The sequence below is a fragment of the Haemaphysalis longicornis genome, unplaced genomic scaffold (assembly GCF_048455015.1).
Source record: "Haemaphysalis longicornis isolate Haplotype H1 unplaced genomic scaffold, Haemaphysalis longicornis Haplotype H1 scaffold_2, whole genome shotgun sequence".
NCBI lineage: Eukaryota > Metazoa > Arthropoda > Arachnida > Ixodida > Ixodidae > Haemaphysalis > Haemaphysalis longicornis.
Window position 1 is genome coordinate 40,197,939 of NW_027526295.1, and position 18,870 is coordinate 40,216,808.

Genomic DNA, 18,870 nt, shown 5'->3' on the forward strand with positions numbered 1-18,870 from the left:
GGTACTGTTCAAGCAAATGGGGAGACGGTTACGTTACTGTAGGCGAGAAGGCGTGACTACGTAAAATAAGTGCGTTGCCCTCCGAGTTTCTTTTCCGGCTTGACTGTTACTGCTGCTGTGTTTGCTGCCATGAAGTCTGACGTATATGCGTCATTAAGAGGAGTGAAAGGTTTTGGGCTAAGGCAATCCAGAACAATTGCCCTGCGGGAGCGGCAAAACGCAGTCAAGAGAGCCGAAGCAGCTGTCAATGTAACTAAAAGTGGTAGAAAATCAATGTTTTACGAATTGGGCCAATGTGTCACCAATCAGGAGGGTGCGATTGCTAAACACAGCAACTGGACGTCATGTAAACCGAGGGAAAGTGAAGCTACCGAAAGAAGTTGAAGCAAGGACTTCCAGAGGGTCTGTGTTTCATCTATAACCTATGCTTCGAGATAAGCGGCGGCTGGCGTGTTTTTGGCATATTCACTGGGGAACTGAGCTTTAATTGATAGGCAAACATTACATCAAAAGCCAAAAAGCCATTTCTAAATGTCCCAGAATTTTTTTTGTTTCTGTCTATGAATTGTACATAGCTAGCCTGAGGAGCGGCAATGGGCAAGAATTGTTTCAAAGCAGTCCGCATATATTAGTCTTGGTAATTATTGTTGTTCTATACCACCGTGGGGGTAGAAAATCAGTCATAAAATTTTGTAAAAGGCGTCAAACAAATAAAGGCCATAAACACTTTTATGATATGCATCGTCATAATTCTATGTTTACTTAACTCTACAATCTTAAAGCCCTGTTAAATTCAATGCTCCAAAATAAATGATGAACTTGTTGGAATAGCTAAGTCAAACAGGATATCAGAGCAAATGATCAAATAATCGTTTTCGAGATGTACAGGCTTCAATAACATGTTTTATAGTTAAATGATCAGCGGTTTTCATGATTTCTGAGTCAGCATAAACCTTCGTAAAAAGTTAACAGCGTCTGCTAATTTTTAACAAAGGGATGTCTCTGAGCTGATTAGATATTTAGTTTTTAACGGAACTAATATATTTTTTATCTCGAAAGACAGTACTCATCAAAAATCACAGTTGTAACGCTCGGACGACTCTAATTATAATTAGTTAAGTCCCACCCCGGGCTCTTTCATTTCTTGATGTCCTCTGTAGCACGGAATAGGTCTGTTAGTCAGTTCCTTAACTCCTTCTTGCGTTCTTCGAGCTTCGCGTAACCCTATAATACCCCGTCTAATGTCCGAGATCTTTAATAGTACAGCTAGGTTTCCCGTGCAAAACAGCCTTAGCATAATGAGCGTTGCCACGTTGAAGTACCAAAGGTGAGCTGTCGGGGCCAAGAGATTGCTAGCACCTACCGCTGTATCGGTGTCTGACCGCCGCCGTGGTAAAGTGCTCTACACTGGCACGGACTGAAGGCCGGGTGTTGACATTGGTCAGTCATAGCAGGTGGGGTCCTATTACTACACAAGAAAGACCAGATGCTTTGTGCGGGAGTGCTGTTTGTGTCCCTAAGAGTCTTGCTAGCGTTATTGCGCCTTTCTAGTTTAGCCTATTAATTATCCGGAAGGAAGGATGGTTACTTCCAGGGCAGGCAGCACTGCATACCCTCAGGGTTGAGCTTTATAAAAGCAGGATGAGTTTCCTATAAGTTCAACGCCCCGCGGTATCACTACTACCTTAAACAACTTGCTAACGGAAAGAAAATACTCGTTAGAAGAGAAAAATGGTCCATCTATGCTACACATTGTGCACCATATAAAACTGGAAACTCGAAATATTCGCACACCCTTAAATTAACTAATCTCACGTTTTTCAACGCCACTATGCCTAATTATATAAAAAATAACCCGAATCAATTTTGTATTATTATTATTAGGACACAAACTACGACCATAACATTAAATACTTCAAATGGTAACTCTGTGCGCAGCAATCTCTGCACGTGGGTCTTAACCTATAAGATTGTTGTGGCATTCTTCCCTTCACGAACCCTTTCTTGGTGTCCTGAAATTCGGTCAAAGCAATGCATTGCAATAGACCCAAGTAATTTGAACGCTACTGAAATCTGAGTGACCTTAAAATAAATCCAAACGAACGTCCTTTTGCGTTGCAGACGAGATGAACTAAAATTCCAAGCAACAATGGTGAATATTTTTCAATAAAACTAGAATAGAATTTTTTTTCTGAAACGTACCACCTACACGCGCGGCCACCAGATTGGGTAACAAAGTAACACCAACAAATCAGGAGATTCTCAACAACTCTAACTACAGCTCAATGTCCCTTACTTCAGCGTGCTGTACATCAAGGAGCATACTATTATCACACACCTAACAAATTTTTTTGAAGATAATAGGGTAATCACTCCCGCGCTTGATGGGTACAGAAACGTGTTTTCCTGTGAACCTCAAGTTTTTTCAATTGCTACTGTTGAGTTTCCCGCGGGAAGCAGTGGCGGGAAGCGCCACGCGCCTCGCGGCTCAACCACGCAATAAAGAAAGAAGAAAGAAGATACGCACGCAATAAAGAAAGAAGCACGCAATAAAGAAAGAAGATAACCAGGAGGAGGTGTTCGATCTGGTAACGCGGGTGTCGGTCTCTTCGTTGTCGCAACATTTCTGGTGCCGTAAAACCCGGGAGACGGCCGGCATCCATCGCACCGATACGTTACCGAGCATGCAGAAGCTGCGCAGGCAGCGAGGCATCCTTCGTGGTTCTACCACCCGACTTCTGACCGTGGCCAGCGATATCCTGCGGGAGGACACTCAACCGTCATTGGGCGACCTCCAGGAAATTATCGACGGGCTTCGCTCTAAAGAGTCCGCGCTCGCTGAGATGGACAACCAGATCGCCGACTCCCTTGACGGTGAGGCGTTTGATGAAGAAGTCGCGGGTGCTATAGATTACCGTGAGAAGATCGTCAACGCGATGAGCAGGCTTCGTTTCGCCATGAGCGCGCGCGCTACGGCTGGTGCTCCTGTCAGTGAAGGCCAGCTACAGAGGCTTGCGGGGACTAGCAGCGAGTCCAGCAACGCCATCGGAGCTGCTCACACGGAGCTCATCAGCGAAACTACCGCCGCTCACGGTAGGCCACGAGCACTGGGTCTGCGCGTAAATTTGCCAAAGCTTCAAATACCCGTCTTTGCCGGTGAGACCCGTGAATGGCAGGGCTTTTGGGAGCACTATGAGGCCACCATACACGCTCACCCCGATCTCGCCGACATTGAAAAGTTCCAGTATTTGAAGTCTTACCTGGCCGGCGCTGCAAAGCGGGCAATCGAAGGTATACGCCTGACTGACGCAAATTATAAGATTGCCGTCAAGGTGCTCACTGAACGCTATGGCCGAAAGGATGTCCTCATCGATAACCACATAGACAGCCTGCTTTCCATCGAGCCAATCGAGTCATCGTCTCAAGTTTCACGTCTGCGAGACCTCTATGAGCAGATCTAATTCCTGACCGGCTGTTTGGATAGCCTTGGCATGCCGTCTGCAGAGTACGCGGTTCTACACCGGGTGCTGATGCGCTCATTGCCAGAGGATCTGGCAATCCTGTACCGCAAGCGCACGAAGACCGACACGGCCGGAGCGGACGCTGCAGCGGAATCACGAGAACAGCAAGTCAAGGCCATCCTGAAGTTCCTGCAAGTGGAGGTTGAAAGCAGAGAGGAGAGTCGAGTATCACGCGAGAAACCCACTTCAAGGAGGTTGCCAGCTAACCGCAATGTGACACCGCCTCGAATACCATCCGCCCTAGCACTGGCAGCACGGTCCGCATCGCCAGGCGCCGATCCGTCCATGGCTTCGCAGACTAAGTGCTCCCTCTGCGACGTTCCAGGACACGCGACACATAGGTGCCAGGCCACACTGTGAGCGAAGGAAAAGCGCCGACGGCTGTCCAGGAAGCATTGCTGTTTCAAGTGTAGGAAAAGGGGTCACACTGCCCGTGATTGCCGAGCCGTAGCAGGGCTCAGGTGCGACCACTGCTCAGGGCGCCATATTTCTACACTGTGCGGCATTTGGGGAAGAGCAGCAACGGGCACTCCACGACCACCTACTCCTATCGGAGCTGAAAACCGAGAGGTGGAAACACAACGAGGAAGGCAGGTGACAACCGCTCCTGCAAGCAGCACGTCCTCGTCACCCGTATTGCTCCAAACCGCCACGGTGTGGGCGTCCGGAAACCGCGACGGCGTGCCGGTACGGATACTGCTTGATACCGGAAGCCAACGGTCCTTCGTCCGTCAAGACGTGTCGCAGCAACTGTCTCTACCCAGCACTGGAACTGAGGATTTGGCAGTGTTCACATTCGGCAAGTGCAACCGCCCACGCCAGTACAAATGCCGAAGGGTGAACATAACTCTCAGTGGCCGCTTTGAATCAAATGAGCTGACCCTCCAAGCTCTGGAAGTGCCAGAGGTCTGTACAGTGAGGGGCCCGGCCATAGAGAGCACTGTTATTGCAATGCTGCGTGACCGGAATTTACCCTTAGCCAACGATCCCCAAGACGATAAACCTCAGGACTCTGCGATAAGCGTGTTGATCGGCTCTGACAATTACTGGAGGGTCGTAACAGGACGTGTCGAGCGCTTCACGGACACCCTGTGCGCCGTGGAGACAATATTCGGTTGGGTCGTTCAAGGAACCTACACTGACGTCTGCCATCGTCTGACACCACGTACCACCAGTGCAACTGCATTATTCCTGGCTTGTACTGACGATTGGCGCATGGAGTTCCGACCGGAAGACCCGTCGGAGATGTGGCGGTTGGACGCTATCGGTATACGCGATGCAGGTGAGGAGCACGACGTCAACAAACACCCGGCGCTCCTACAGTTTAGTAGCGCAGTACACAAGAGCGAAGGTCGCTACGTAGTACCGCTCATGATTAAGACACCTGGGCTCACGTCATCCACGAACCGAAGTGTAGCCGAATGCGGGCTGAAAAGGCAGCTTCAGCGGTTTGAACATCAGCCAGGGCAGCTGCAGAAGGAGGAAGAGGAAAAGGAGAAAGGCAAGTCGCTGGAAGGGGAGGATTCCCAGGCCCAGATGGCTAGGAAGCTCAAAGCCAGAGACATTTATTCAGACGACGAAGATTACGACACTTCCGACCGAGATGACGAAGAGGACAACAAGGCTGGTGGCGACGCGTCAGAACGGCGCCATTCTTCCTCATCTTCGTCCTCATCATTGGAAGATGAGGAGGAGGCCAAGCCACAAATTGTTGCCACGAAGGAAGAACTCAGCAAGATCCAAGAAGTCAGCAAGGCCAAAGTGTACACCCTGGGACGGTTCCGAACCAACAAGGGCCTGAGGCTGAAGCATGGCAAGCAGGAGAGGGTCTTCCGAGCTCGAGTTGCGTCCAACCAAGACTTCACCGACTCAGGCTTTTACAAGTGGACAGAAGGGATAAACCTCGCAGGGGTCGCGTTTCAGACAACAAAAGAGGTGGTGAGGAAGCTGAAGGACGTTCAGGGCGCACTCAACTACCAGTACAAGGAGTCAGACGTCGAGACCATCGTGAGCGAGAAGCAGCGTTTTGAGCGAAATCCAAGCAACTATGCGGTGCGGAAGACGCAGCTCATGAAGCAGAAGGAGATTACGATGCTGAAGGGAGTTCAGGAAGAAGCACAGAGGTTGGCGGGAGAACTGGAGCAGCTCGAGAAACGTGCGAGGGAGCTGGACAAGCAGCTCACGAGTACAGTCAGCGCCATGAGCTACATCAACGAACGGAAGCGTCTGAAGAACATCGTGGAGATTGAGCGTGCGATCCTGGAAGACGCGAAGCTTAACAAGGAGAAGGCGGACGATCCGTTCACGAGACGGAACTGCGCGCCAAGCCTCGTCACCAAGACTCGGGGTGCGGACGTGAAGCCGGCTCCGGTTGCGCCGCCCCCGAAGATGAAGCAGGAGGAACCGGTGGTCAGTAGTCTGCCCGTGATGTATGCACTCCTAATCGGCAAGCACACTGTGGGACTACCACCACGAACTGCCGACTGTTTGCCGAGCTCCGCCGCGCATGACTTGCGACGAAGGGTGAAGTACAGAGATGAGCTTCGGCGCCGACCATGGAAGCGTTGGAAGGAAGAATATTTGCTTTTTCTACGCTCCGCTCATCACTGCCCGCCTTCGTCATCCTCCCGACTACGCGTTGGCGACTTGGTGATTGTCAAGGACGACAACGTGCCGGCGTTGCAATGGAAGCTCGGCAGAGCGGTTGAGGCGTTTACTGGAAGGGACGCCATCGACAGATACTTTAAAGTCACCTTCCCAAACGGCCAACAAGTACCGAGGGCTGCTCAGCGGTTATACCTCTTGGAGGCAGGCGACCACTCCGCGGGCCCGGGAGGATGTTGAGTTTCCCGCGGGAAGGAGTGGCGGGAAGCGCCACGCGCCTCGCGGCTCAACCACAGAAGAAGACGAAGAGGGCGGCAGCGGGGGCATGCGCGTGAGCACGCAATAAAGAGAGAACCAGGAGGAGGTGTTCGATCTGGTAACGCGGGTGTCTGTCTCTTCGCTGTCGCAACAGCTACTCATCTGCACAATGTTCTAGGGATAGGGCTTGCAACTGATTAAATATTTATCCACTTAGCTAAAGCGTTCAACAGAGTCGACCATCCGTTATTTCTACATAAAAATATTTTTTTAACATAGATTCGTTATTACTAGACTTGATACACGCTTTTTAAGCACACGTGTTCAATTTCTCGGCCCTAATGAGTCAACTCTTCTAGAGCGCCCGTTAATTCTGGTATTCCGCAATGGTCCCTTTTAGGAACTCTTTGATTCCTAATATATATTATGAATTGCCAGGTAATATTGAATCAAAAATACGGACTTGCTCATTAGACTCCATGATCCTACATATGACTAGTGAGTCCCATCAACCAGGTGAACGCCGTGCCCAAGAAGATTTTCTGTCCAAGTATGCAAGGGTTTTCAACTTTTGTCACAAGCAACGGCATTTTCCATTTCCGCCAAATCGCACTCACCATTCAATCCATACTGGAGTAGCAGAACCAATTCGGCAGACGCTTTTACGCGTTTCCCCACAAGAATGACGCCTAATCAACGACCAAGTCCAGGACAGGCTAAGAAATGGGGTAATTCAAGAACCATGCAGTCCGTTGGCAGCGCCTGTATTACTCCACAAGAAAAAGGACGGATCATGGAGATTTTGCGTCGACTATCGACGCCTCAATAAAGCAACTAAGAAAGATGTCTACCCGCTCCCAGCAAATTACCGATCTGTTACGTCAGGGAGTGATTTATGCAGGCAAGAGCGCAGGCTCCGAAAGCAGGGAGAGTCAAGCACCGATAACCACAACGCGAGCAGAAATCCGGCTTCCTCTTTTTTTTCTTGAGCTGAGCCAAGCGAACACAGCAGAACTGGTTTAGTGTAACAATACATTTCTTTGAAGACGACTGCGTAATTTCTCAGAGTATAACAAACAAGGCTGACATTATGCAGCTTCAAACTGACTTGCATAATTTCCCCGCTTCGTGTCAAACATGGAAGATGCAGTTAAACATCGCGAAGTCTAGGTCCAGGGCAATTCGCGTAATAATCAGACACCACCCGCTTACACTCTTAACACAATTAGCGATTCCCCGTACAGACCGTACTCTTCTAAAAGCATCTTGGTACAGTTAAACCTCGGTATAAAAACACTGATATAGCTATTTGTCAGCTAAAGCAAAATACTTACAAACTTTCTTTGGTCATGCTTTATTTCAATAACACTTATTCTTTTATAACGAAACTGACACCGCCACAGCCATGCGCGATATGGCAGATCAAAAAGAAATATTTGACCAGGAGTCTGAAAAGCCACTTGCAAAAAAACTCCCGTATGAAACTGCAAAAGTATGAAGGCCCTTTTGTTCGCGGACAATGAAAAACTTCATCCACGTGAGTGCTGTAGTAGCCGCCAGAGAAGATCAAATTCTTCATGAAATAAATAACGACGCACGCTGTTTTGTCAGTGAGCTTTTTTATGGTGTAATTTTACGTACTCATGTTCCGGTTCGCTTAGTTTGAAAGAAAACGAGGACAAGGTAGGGGCTATCTTGTTGATATTGAGTTCTAAGCAAAAAGCATGCATTTTTGTACCAAGTATTTTTGCGGGAGCCACATTTTTATTTGTTACAACCAATTTTTAGCTCTTCTGTTACAACGAATACCGAATATAACGAACTAAATTGCTGCCCTAGTACTACTTTCTTATAACGAAGTTCGACTGTATTTTTATTGCTTAAAACGTTTCACCGATCCCACATACAGAAACAGTGACATCCAAGAATAACTGATATTTAGGATACCTTCGTTGAAATGTTTTCTTTCGCACCTTTGTCTTTAAAGTTACATTTATACACTACGTAAGCTCGCCCTACATTACAATATGCTTCATCAATTTTAGATTCGGCACACACAACATTCATACATTCAGCCGAGGTGGCAGAAACAAGCGCAGCCGGTATTATTCTGTTTAATTACCACAGAACAGCCACTGCAACCTAAAGAGAAAAACACTTCAGCCTTCCAAACCACTCGACTCGCCGAAACACTCACGTCCCACGTAGTCTTCTCTTTCCTAAAATTTATCACCGTAACTCCACGTTATATAATTCACAAATTCATCCAGTACCTTCAGTATCAGCCAGCCCAGATCGCTGAGATAAAATGGATGTACCTCATTCTAATACGTTCACGCATTTTAAATGATTTTTCCCAAAACCGGTCAGGACTAGAAAAATCTACTGGCCACATTACAAGTTATAAAAAGGAATTTCTTTAGAGATTTTTATATAAAAGGGAATAAACTTCAACACAGAGCTCGAATTGTATATGCTATAGTTTTTCGCATAATCGTTCTGCTACTGTTCAAGGCAATATTGCCACAGACACTATGAGGGGTAATTATCCCCGCAAGGGTATGCGCCGACTACTCGGAAATCGCCATGACCACTAGGCGGAGCCAGTGACTGCGCTAGAGGAAGAAGACGCTTTGCCTGCTTCCTCGCTACCTTCTGTGGGCTTAATTCTAATTAAAACTAGTCTCTTGTTTGCAACCATCTGGCCCTCTCGTGACAGTTTGGTGGAGGTGCTGGGCATCCAACCCATGTACTTCGGTGCCGAAGACCCGGCTACTTCAAGCCCCAGCGCAGTGGACACAACACCAGTTCACAAGGCGAGCCGACGCCTGCAAGGCTTGGAACCGGAGTTTGGGCGTCTCGCCACACCTGTCCGGTCAGCAATGAGGTCAGCCATGACTTCTACCGCGAGCCAAACTAGCCAGATGGCAGGAATGGCTCAACGGCTTGTCCTGCGAACGCCTCGCATCCCGAAAGCATTTCATGGGGATAGTTTTGAGGACGTCAACGACTGGCTTGAGAGCTTTGAACGGCTGGCCTCATTCAATGAATGGGATGACCGTCAAAAACTCAGGATGGTTTATTCCTCTCTGCAGAATTCCGCTCAGACTTGGTTCGAAAACCACGAAGCCACCATGGGCACTTGGAAAGAATTTCGGCGACATCTCTTGGCCACATACCGCAGCGGCGAACGAAAGGAGCTGGCTGACATCGCCCTTCAGTCACGTTTCCAGGGTCCGAACGAGACTGGCCATGTTTGTAGAAGACATGTGCCGACTGTTTAGACGGGCCGACCCCGACATGCCCGAGGAGAAAAGGGTGCGGCATTTAATGAGAGAAGTAAAGGAGCAGCTGTTCACAGGCCTTGTTCGGAACCCGCCGGGTAGCGTTGGTGACTTCCTTAAAGAAGCAGCAGTAATGGAACGCGCGCTGCAGCAACGTGGGATGCAGTACGGCCGTCAGTCTCCTCCCCAGACATCAAGCTGTCATGCTCTAGCGCCGGGGAACACGGATGACTTTTCTCTGCGACAGCTTATAAGAGCCATTGTTCGCGAGGAACTTGAGCTCCAGAAAGTCAACCTCGTCAGCCGTCAGTCAAGCGTGGCCTCCCTTTCCGACGTAGTCCGCGAGGAGATACGGCAGGCATTGCAGCCCACGCCGCCACCGCACAGCACCTATGTTACAGCTTACGACGTGCCTGAACCTCATGCTACAACTTACGACGTGCCTGCACCCCATGTCATGGCGTACGGAGACGCTTTTCGCAGACCTTCTCCCTATGGGCCTCAACATTATCAGCCTCCAACTGCGCCCAGGAAGCAGTGGTTCACCAGCATCGCTGCGGTGATCGATCCAGACCAGCCTTCTAGAAAAGCGCTGATATGGCGAACTCCGGACAACAGACCCCCTGTTATCATTGCGGGGAAGAGGGCCACGTTCGGTGCTACTGCCCCTACCGCAGGATGGGCATGCGAGGATTTTCGCCTGATGCCCCTCGACCCCGCTAGGGCGAATGACCTCGTGAAATTCAGGAGTACCTAGCCTCCCATCTGCTCCCTCCGCCGCAGCAGCAACGCCAGTCTAGATCGCCTTCGCCGCAACGCTTCATGTCCCCTCGACGCCCACTCTTCGCTACGGCGACCGCCGAGGCTGGTGGAAGGTCCCGTAGCCCCCGCCGGGGAAACTGAGGACGGCGTCCTCCGGGGGTAGGGCTGTCGCCGCTCACACTTCGCAACATGCTCCACCGGCTCGACGAAGTGAAGCCAAACCCGACGCCCCTGCTTCACCACCGCGACGGCCCGAACCCGAACCCGCTTTTGCAGTGACTCGAAAAGACGACTTGACGCCTAGCCCAGAAATGCACCATGAAAACGCTGGCGTAGTGTACGCCGAAATTCTGATTTCAGCCGACGACTACCCGTTGACGGCTCTAGTGGACACAGGAGCGGACTTTTCTGTAATGAGCAGCCAGCTTGCTGGCCGGTTAAGAAAGGTGGTAACACCATGGAGCGGCCCAGCGATTCTCTCCGCTGGCAGCCACCTCCTTACACCGCTTGGAGTTTGCACGGCCAGAATTAAGATACGAGACGCGTATTTCCCTGCCTGCATCCTTGTCCTGCGAGATTGTTCAAAGCCACTCATCCTCGGACTGGACTTTTTTATGAGTATGCGGCCATCATCGATCTCCGGAAGCTCCTGGTAACGTTCTCTACCAACCGAGCTGTCAAAACCGAAGCCGAGCCTCGTTGTATAGCATTACGTCTTTCCGACGGTCATGTGACGCTGCCCCCCTTCCCCCCAGAGCAAGTGTGTTTGTTTCCCTCAAGTGCGACAGTGACTTTACGTGCGGAATGGCCAAAGCTAACGTGCCCCTTCTGTTTGAACGACAGATCAGCGTGGCTCGGGGAGTGGTTGAAATCCGGAAATATCGCACGGACATTCTCCTAACGAATTTCATTGCCGCACCCCAGCATCTTAACCAGGACACAGCTGTGGCCTATCTCGCAGAAATAGCGGGCATCGATGAAATAGCTACTGTACAGAATACATTGGCTCAAGATCAACAAGAAGCCCCGAACATTTCTACAGTAACAGCGACTGCTGAGCGTACCAGTCTTGTTGAAATTAGCCCCAGTCTAACCCAAGAGCAACAGCACCTAGTCCAGGCTCTCATCAGCTCGTTTTGTGACTGCTTTGCTTCCTCGACCAAGGTAAAGCGCACTGGCCTTGTTAAACACAGCATTATAACCGGAGACGGAGAGAGACTTGTTCGGCAACAACCATACAGGGTTTCGTCAAAAGAAAGAGAGGCCATTCAACGCCAGGTCAAGGAGATGCTGCGGGACGACGTGATACAGCCGTCTAAAAGTTCGTGGGCATCACATCGTTGCTAAGAAGGACTGTACCCTCCGCTTCTGCGTCGACTACCGAAGACTCAACAAAGTTACAAAAAAGGATGTATATCCCTTGCCACGTATCGATGACCCCCTCGATCGACTCCGCCATGCCAGATACTTTTCTTCCATCGAACTGCGTAGCGGATACTGGCAGATTGAAGTTGATGAACGAGGCCGTGAAAAAACTGCCTTCATTACTCCTGACGGATTGTTCGAGTTTAAAGTGCTGCCATTCGGACTTTGCTCTGCACCTGCCACATTCCAGCGAATGATGGACAGCGTTCTCTCGGACCTCAAATGGCACTCTTGTCTCGTTTACTTGGATGATGTAGTCATCTTTTCGGCGACGTTTGATGAACATCTCGAACGCCTCCGCGCAGTATTTCATGCGATCCCTGCACCCGGTCTCTCCCTCAAGCCACAAAAGTGCCACATCGCCTTCGAAACACTTAAGTTTCTTGGACATGTGGTGAGCTCTGAGGGCATGAGCCCAGACCCCGAGAAGACGTCTGCGGTAAGCTCGTTCCCAACGCCAACTGACAAACGTACAATATGCCGATTCCTGGGTCTTTGTGCTTATTATCGACGATTTGTGGCCGAGTTTTCAAAAACTTCGGAGCCCCTAACCCGCTTGACAAAGGACGGCGTACCTTTTGTTTGGGGAGAAGAACAGTGCATAGCTTTCGAGGAGCTCAAGAAGCGCTTGCAAACGACCCCTATACTTGGTCATTTTGACGAAGACGCCAAGACTGAGCTGCACACAGATGCAAGCAACATTGGTCTCGGCGCCGTTTTAGTACAGTGGCAAGAGGGAGTTGAGCGAGTGATTGCCTACGCAAGTTGCACCCTGTCACGGGCGGCGAAAAACTACTCGACGACAGAAAAGGAGTGCTTGGCGGTAATATGGGCGATTACAAAATTCAGACCGTACTTGTACAACCGGCCATTTCACGTCGTTAGTGACCATCACTGCTTGTGCTGGCTGGCAAGTCTGAAGGACCCGTCACGACGCCTTGCGCGGTGGAGCCTCAAGCTTCAGGAGTTCGATGTCACCATCGTGTATAAATCCGCGAAGCTGCACACCAACGCCGACTGCTTGTCGCGAGCTCCCCTTGAGCGTAATCCTGGTGACTCGCAAGAGGACAATGCGTTCCTCGGAGCCTTGGAAGCTACAGATCTTGCCCAGCAACAGAGAGATGACTCGGAGCTCCAGGCACTCATTGAGTACATCGAGGGACGTAGCGCCCTTATCCCACGACTTTTTAGGCGCTCACTTTCATCTTTCGTTCTCCGGAACGGCGTGATCTTTAAAAAGGGTTTCAGCCTAGAGGATCCGAGTACCTTTTGGTTGTACCGACGTGCCTGCGCGACGACGTTCTACACGCTTGCCACGACGAGCCCTCGTCGGGGCACTTAGGCTTCGCTCGCACAATGGCGCGCATCCGCCAGAGGTACTACTGGCCGAAGTTAGCCGCGACAATCAAACCCTAAGTGACAACGGGCCGGGATTGCCAGCGCCGCAAATCTCAATCTACTCGGCCAGCCGGCTTCGTACAGTCTATCGATCCCCCGAACCTGCCATTTCAACAGATTGCATGGATTTACTAGGCCCATTTCCTTTGTCGTCAGCTGGGAACAAGTGGATTGTGGTCGCTACCGACTATCTTACACGGTACTGTGAAGCAAAGGCAATACCACGAGGAACATCAGCCGAAATTGCTATATTTTTCCCCCACAGTATCGTGCTCCGCCATAGTGCCCCAGCAGTCGTCATTACCGACCGAGGAAGTGCCTTTACATCAGCGCTTACTGGAGAATTATTGATACTTACGTACACCGACCATCGCCGCACAACTGCATACCATCCGCAAACCAACGTTCTGACCGAGCGGCTCAATAAGACTAGCGCTGATATGATTTCCATGTATGTTAACGATGACCACAAGAACTGGGATGAGGTACTACCCTACGTTGTATTCGCGTATAACACGGCTCCACAGGAAACAACCGACTTTACTCCTTTTCGTCTCGTTCATGGTCGGGAGGTCACAACAATGCTTGATTCGATTCTTCTGCCCAGTGGAACTGAAGCACCTACTTCAGATGCCGAAGAATTCTTTAGGCGCGCCGAAGCAGTTCGCAACTTCGCGCGATATAGAATACGGAACCAACAAAAAATCGACGCCCACCGATACAACAATAGGCACAGAGAGGTGGTTTACCAGTCTGGAGACCAGGTTTTGGTGTGGAGCCCTGTCCGCCTTCGAGGGAGATCCGAAAAACTTTTGCACCGCTATTTTGACCCCTACAAAGTGGTGCGTCAACTCATTGAGGTTACGTACCAAGTAGTTCCCAAAGGAACTGTTCGATCTCGACGGAGGGCTTTTCCAGAAGTAGTTCATGTGGCCAGGATGAAGCTGTGCCACTCACGGTGAGTGCTGATGTCCGTTCAATAGACTTGATAGACTTCCGGCTACTGAAGTTACAATCTCACTCCTGGAGGAGTGCCAAAAACGCCTCCAAGACTGTGAAGGACTGTCACAACTAAAGTAGCAATTGTGTTGTGTTTAGAGCCTTCCTTTTCATTGTTTTCACTTTTCTTTCGCATCGAGTCGATTCTTTTTGAAGGGGAGGGATAGTGCCACAGACACTATGAGCGGTAATTATCCCCGCAAGGGTATGCGCCGACTACTCGGAAATCGCCATGACCACTAGGCGGAGACAGTGACTTGGCTAGAGGAAGAAGACGCTTTGCCTGCTTGCTCGTTACCTTCTGTGGGCTCGATTCTAATTAAAACTAGTCTCTTGTTTGCCAACCATCTGGCCCTCTCGTGACAATATTGATTTTAAACTTGTTTTTTTAAATTGCAGAGTAAATTGGCCACTGTGTACCGAAATTGTGTTTTGTATCGTCTTTTGCAAGATTTTTATATTGCTGTTTAATTGCGGACAGTGCATCGCTAGTAAATTTTTTATTGTTTTAACCTCTCCCTTCTACAATGTATCGTACCCTGAGGGTAAAATAAATAAAGTGAAATGAATGTGTCTGCTAAATGGCCATTAAGACAACATACATTAATAACTGATTCGAAAAATTGCTTTGTCGTGATGTTGATGATGTTAATCGTGTCGCAAACTGAAAAAAAAACAAAATGAAGTGAAGAGGAAAACGTGGGCAGCAGTGGTGACCACGCAGCACCTTTCCGCCAATTTCTCTATGACGTCACCGAATCTTGTTGGTTCGATTGGTGGCCGCCAACCGGTACGACCGCCAAGAAATGAATGTGAAATGATAGTGGGGCCTGTAATTCTGTTTCATCGAATCTCTTGAATACTGACATGCCGGCCCATATTACGCCACCCCTGACCATATCTGGTCACTGTGCACGGAAGTTGAGAATTTTCAACATTTGTGCATTTTCTTTTTGTTAAAACGCTTTCCGCGGCTGTATGAGAGTTGAGTTGGAAATGTAGGGCTAGCTCTTTTGAACAAAAAGCGTTGTGTTGGTCTCTTGTGAGTTTGTTAAACGACGGGAACTGTTATTTAAGTTCTTTACTTTAACCCCTAACCATTTATTTTCTTATACACGATAATATTTTCATCGGTCATGTAGGGAGTCTCATAGAAGAGCTTACAGTTTTCTCAAAATATCTTTATTTTATTCTCTCCAGATATCCACTCAGAGTCAATAGTGTTTTCGTTATTTTTCAAACAGGTGCCCACCAGTCCGGCCAGGCTGCCTACTGGTCTTCCCTGGATTCGGGCCATACCCGCAGTGTTGTAGTGGATTGGTCCGGTGTAAAGAAACCTAACGTTTAAATAATAAAAATCATCTGCTCATGTCTATCAAAAACTTGTAATCGAGTGTCGCCATTCAGACTCGCTATTCTACTGCGGATATCCCCCGTAATTAACATGACACTTTATTTCACTCGAGATACTTTTCTTAACTTGCTTAGTAGTAACGGCTAATCCCCAATACAAGACCCCCTTTTGTATCACCTCTAAGCACGAAGTCTTCGATGCAAAATAGGGGGCGAAACGTCGCAGGCCACAAGTCCACCGCCTTCTAGCGTTCCAGACCCTGGCCTACTGGATTTCCACCACAGCATGCTCAGTTTGTATACCACTGCCAACCCCGCAGAACCCAGATACCCAGACGTTCATTACTTGGTTTTGCTAGAAAATTCGCGTGCACTCCAACAAAACCAGAACCAGCAGTTCGTGCCCGGATTCAACTCGTCAACTCGCAATCTCATTGACAGTAGGGAGTTCATAAAAGCCATCAGACGTCAGCATAGTGGGTTATGGTAGTGGCATAATGATGGCATGACGGCAAATGAACGCATGCTAGCACGATTACATGGTGATGGATGTAGGCATGCTGGTAGACGTCGGCATGTCGGTAGCTGACGGCATGCTGATAAGGGTAGCGTCGATGCTGGCAGGTTGGGTGGCGGTATCACAGAAGATATACGAGAAATAGCACAAAAACGATCACAACATGAAAAGCAAAGGTGCTACGCAATATAACCTCAAAACTGGTTTCATTTCTTGTGAACAAATTTATAAAATAACATTTGCAGAAAATATGTAAGCTTGCGTGACTTGCGTTTTGCTCTGTCCATTCGTGTCATGGTCATTTTTCTGCTGTCCTGCCACAATTCTGTAAACGTTTATCAAGAATGTATTTTAATAAAGTTTAGAGGTGCTCTTGGGTGCTTAAAACAATTACTCAAAATAAACATATCAAATAATTTGAATATAATACCATGACACATCTAATATGGTAAATATAGCCGAACTGGTGGGCAGAAGAAAAGGAAAGAAACTTTTAGTTATACACCAATGCTTACACAATCCAAATCGACACAATGCAAATGTATACGCAAATTCCACATGGCTCCTTATACATACTGACTTGACGATTTCGATGCGGTCCTTTGCTTCTGGTATTCTTATATTAAAGTTACATTGATACCCCATAAAGTGGAGGGGAAAAATACCCCGCCGGTAGCGTAGTGGTTATCGCCCCAGACCGGTATCCTGGAGATCGTTGCTTCGGATCCCAACTGGCGGGCATTTTTTCTTCAGTTCTTTTCCAAATTCTTTATCTGTTTCAATGACGTAACATATCCTCCCCTTTGCTTTCCGAGGTTTTCTTCACCGCCAACCTTTATTTCGTTCTTATTTTCAACGAGCCCCTGATTTCCTATTCTGATTCGCTACATGCAGAGCGAGAGCCTCTGTTCTGGCAGTCTTGGAGCCATAGCGAGCTTAAGAGGGTTCAACGCTGGTCGACCACTCGCGACATTTCGCAGACACTCGACTCACGACGTGGGGGTTAAAAAGAAGGTCCTCTTCACCCCGAGTAGTCGGAGTGGCGCTAGCTACCACCCCCAAGCGCTGGAAACAAAAATACCTAACATAAATACCCAGAGAGTAGACGGAAAAAATAGCCCCACCGGTGGCGTAGTGGTTATTGCACCAGACCAGTATTCTGGAGGTCGTCGGTTCGGATCCCAGCTGGCGGCCATTTTTCTCCACTTTCTTTCCAAATTCTTTATCTGTTTCAGTTACCTAAGATATCCTCCCCTTTGCTTTCCGATCTTTTCTTGACTGCCAACCCTTATTCTGTCTTATCTTCAACGAGCCCCTCATTTCCTATTCTGATTCGCTACATGCATAGCGAGAGCCTCTGTTCTTGCAGTCTTGGTGCCATAGGGCGCTTAATAGGGTTCAACGCTGGAAGACCACTCTCGACATGTCCTAGACACTCTAAGCGCGGCCCGGAGGTAAAAAGAACGTTACGATGCAAGAATAAATAGCTCTGATTTTAAGCTTTCTATCTTAACTTTTACCCAGTCTTGTCTCATTCGAACCCCCTGCAAGGGGTCTCACAAAAAGTTTACATTTTATTAGTATTGAAAATCCCTAGCAAGTGCTAGAGAAATGCTCGTATATTTTATTGGCAACTCGGCTCAGACGGCTGTTTTTTGCCACGTATTTGACAGCTCTTGCCCCTGAGCGATTTTGTTCATAATTCAATTTAAAGAAAATGTGCCGTTAAGCAAACGTGACAGAAGACAAGATAGAACAGACACATGCGCCAACTTCCAACTGTATATTCAAAGAGAACCCCGCGTATTTATATACGACTTGCAAAAAAAACACGATAACAAAACGAAAGTACAGTTCAACTAACCAGTGTATGCTGGTATGGGCAAGTGCCACTTAGTAGAAAGTATAACAAAATATTTGTACAGGCCCGACGTTATCAAGAACAAGTGCAGAGCAATGTAATCTACAGTATCCCCTTGAAGTGTGATAGGGTGTATATTGCACAAGCAGGACGCTGCTTCTATGGACTTGTGAGAGAGCACCGGCTCGCACTCAGTAGCAACATGGGCTGGCACCTAGCAGACCACTGCAAGAACTGTGGGTGTGAGCTATTACAGGAAAAGAAGACCTTAATAAAAAGAGCAAAAAATGAAACGGAACGGCAAATAATCGAGGCGATCTTTATAGATGAGCAGGTGACACGTGCGTCCACACACCGTCACTATCACTAAGTGACAAAGAAATTTCCCTCATCAGAGACAGTGTGTGATCGCATAGTTTAGAATGTGCAGTTGTCATTGCCCTGTTGAGGACCGCATTGCATATGAAATACGCGCGCACATTGCTTTGTTAACTTCAGGCCTGCGCAATTATCTTGTTATGTTTTTACCAATGTTGCACTTGTGCATACCAATTATTGCCGCCCCCCCTGTTGCACTTCTTTGTTGAACTATACGTTCGTTTTGTCATTTTTTTTTTCGTTACAAGTCGTGTATAAAAAAATCTGGTTTTCTTTGAATAAACAGCTGGAAATTGGCGCTTGTGTCAGACGTAATTTATCTTCGCCCACGTCTGTTTAACCCCACATTTTCTATTCACTTAACACGTAGCATTCTTGGTGTAGCAACCTGCTCACTACACAGGAGATTGGAACACACTGTCCTCCGTAAACTGCAATAAGGGGCCGGCCAGTGCAATAGTATTGCCACCCTGCTGTTCGGGGGGATGGAATGGCGCAAGTGTGCACCAC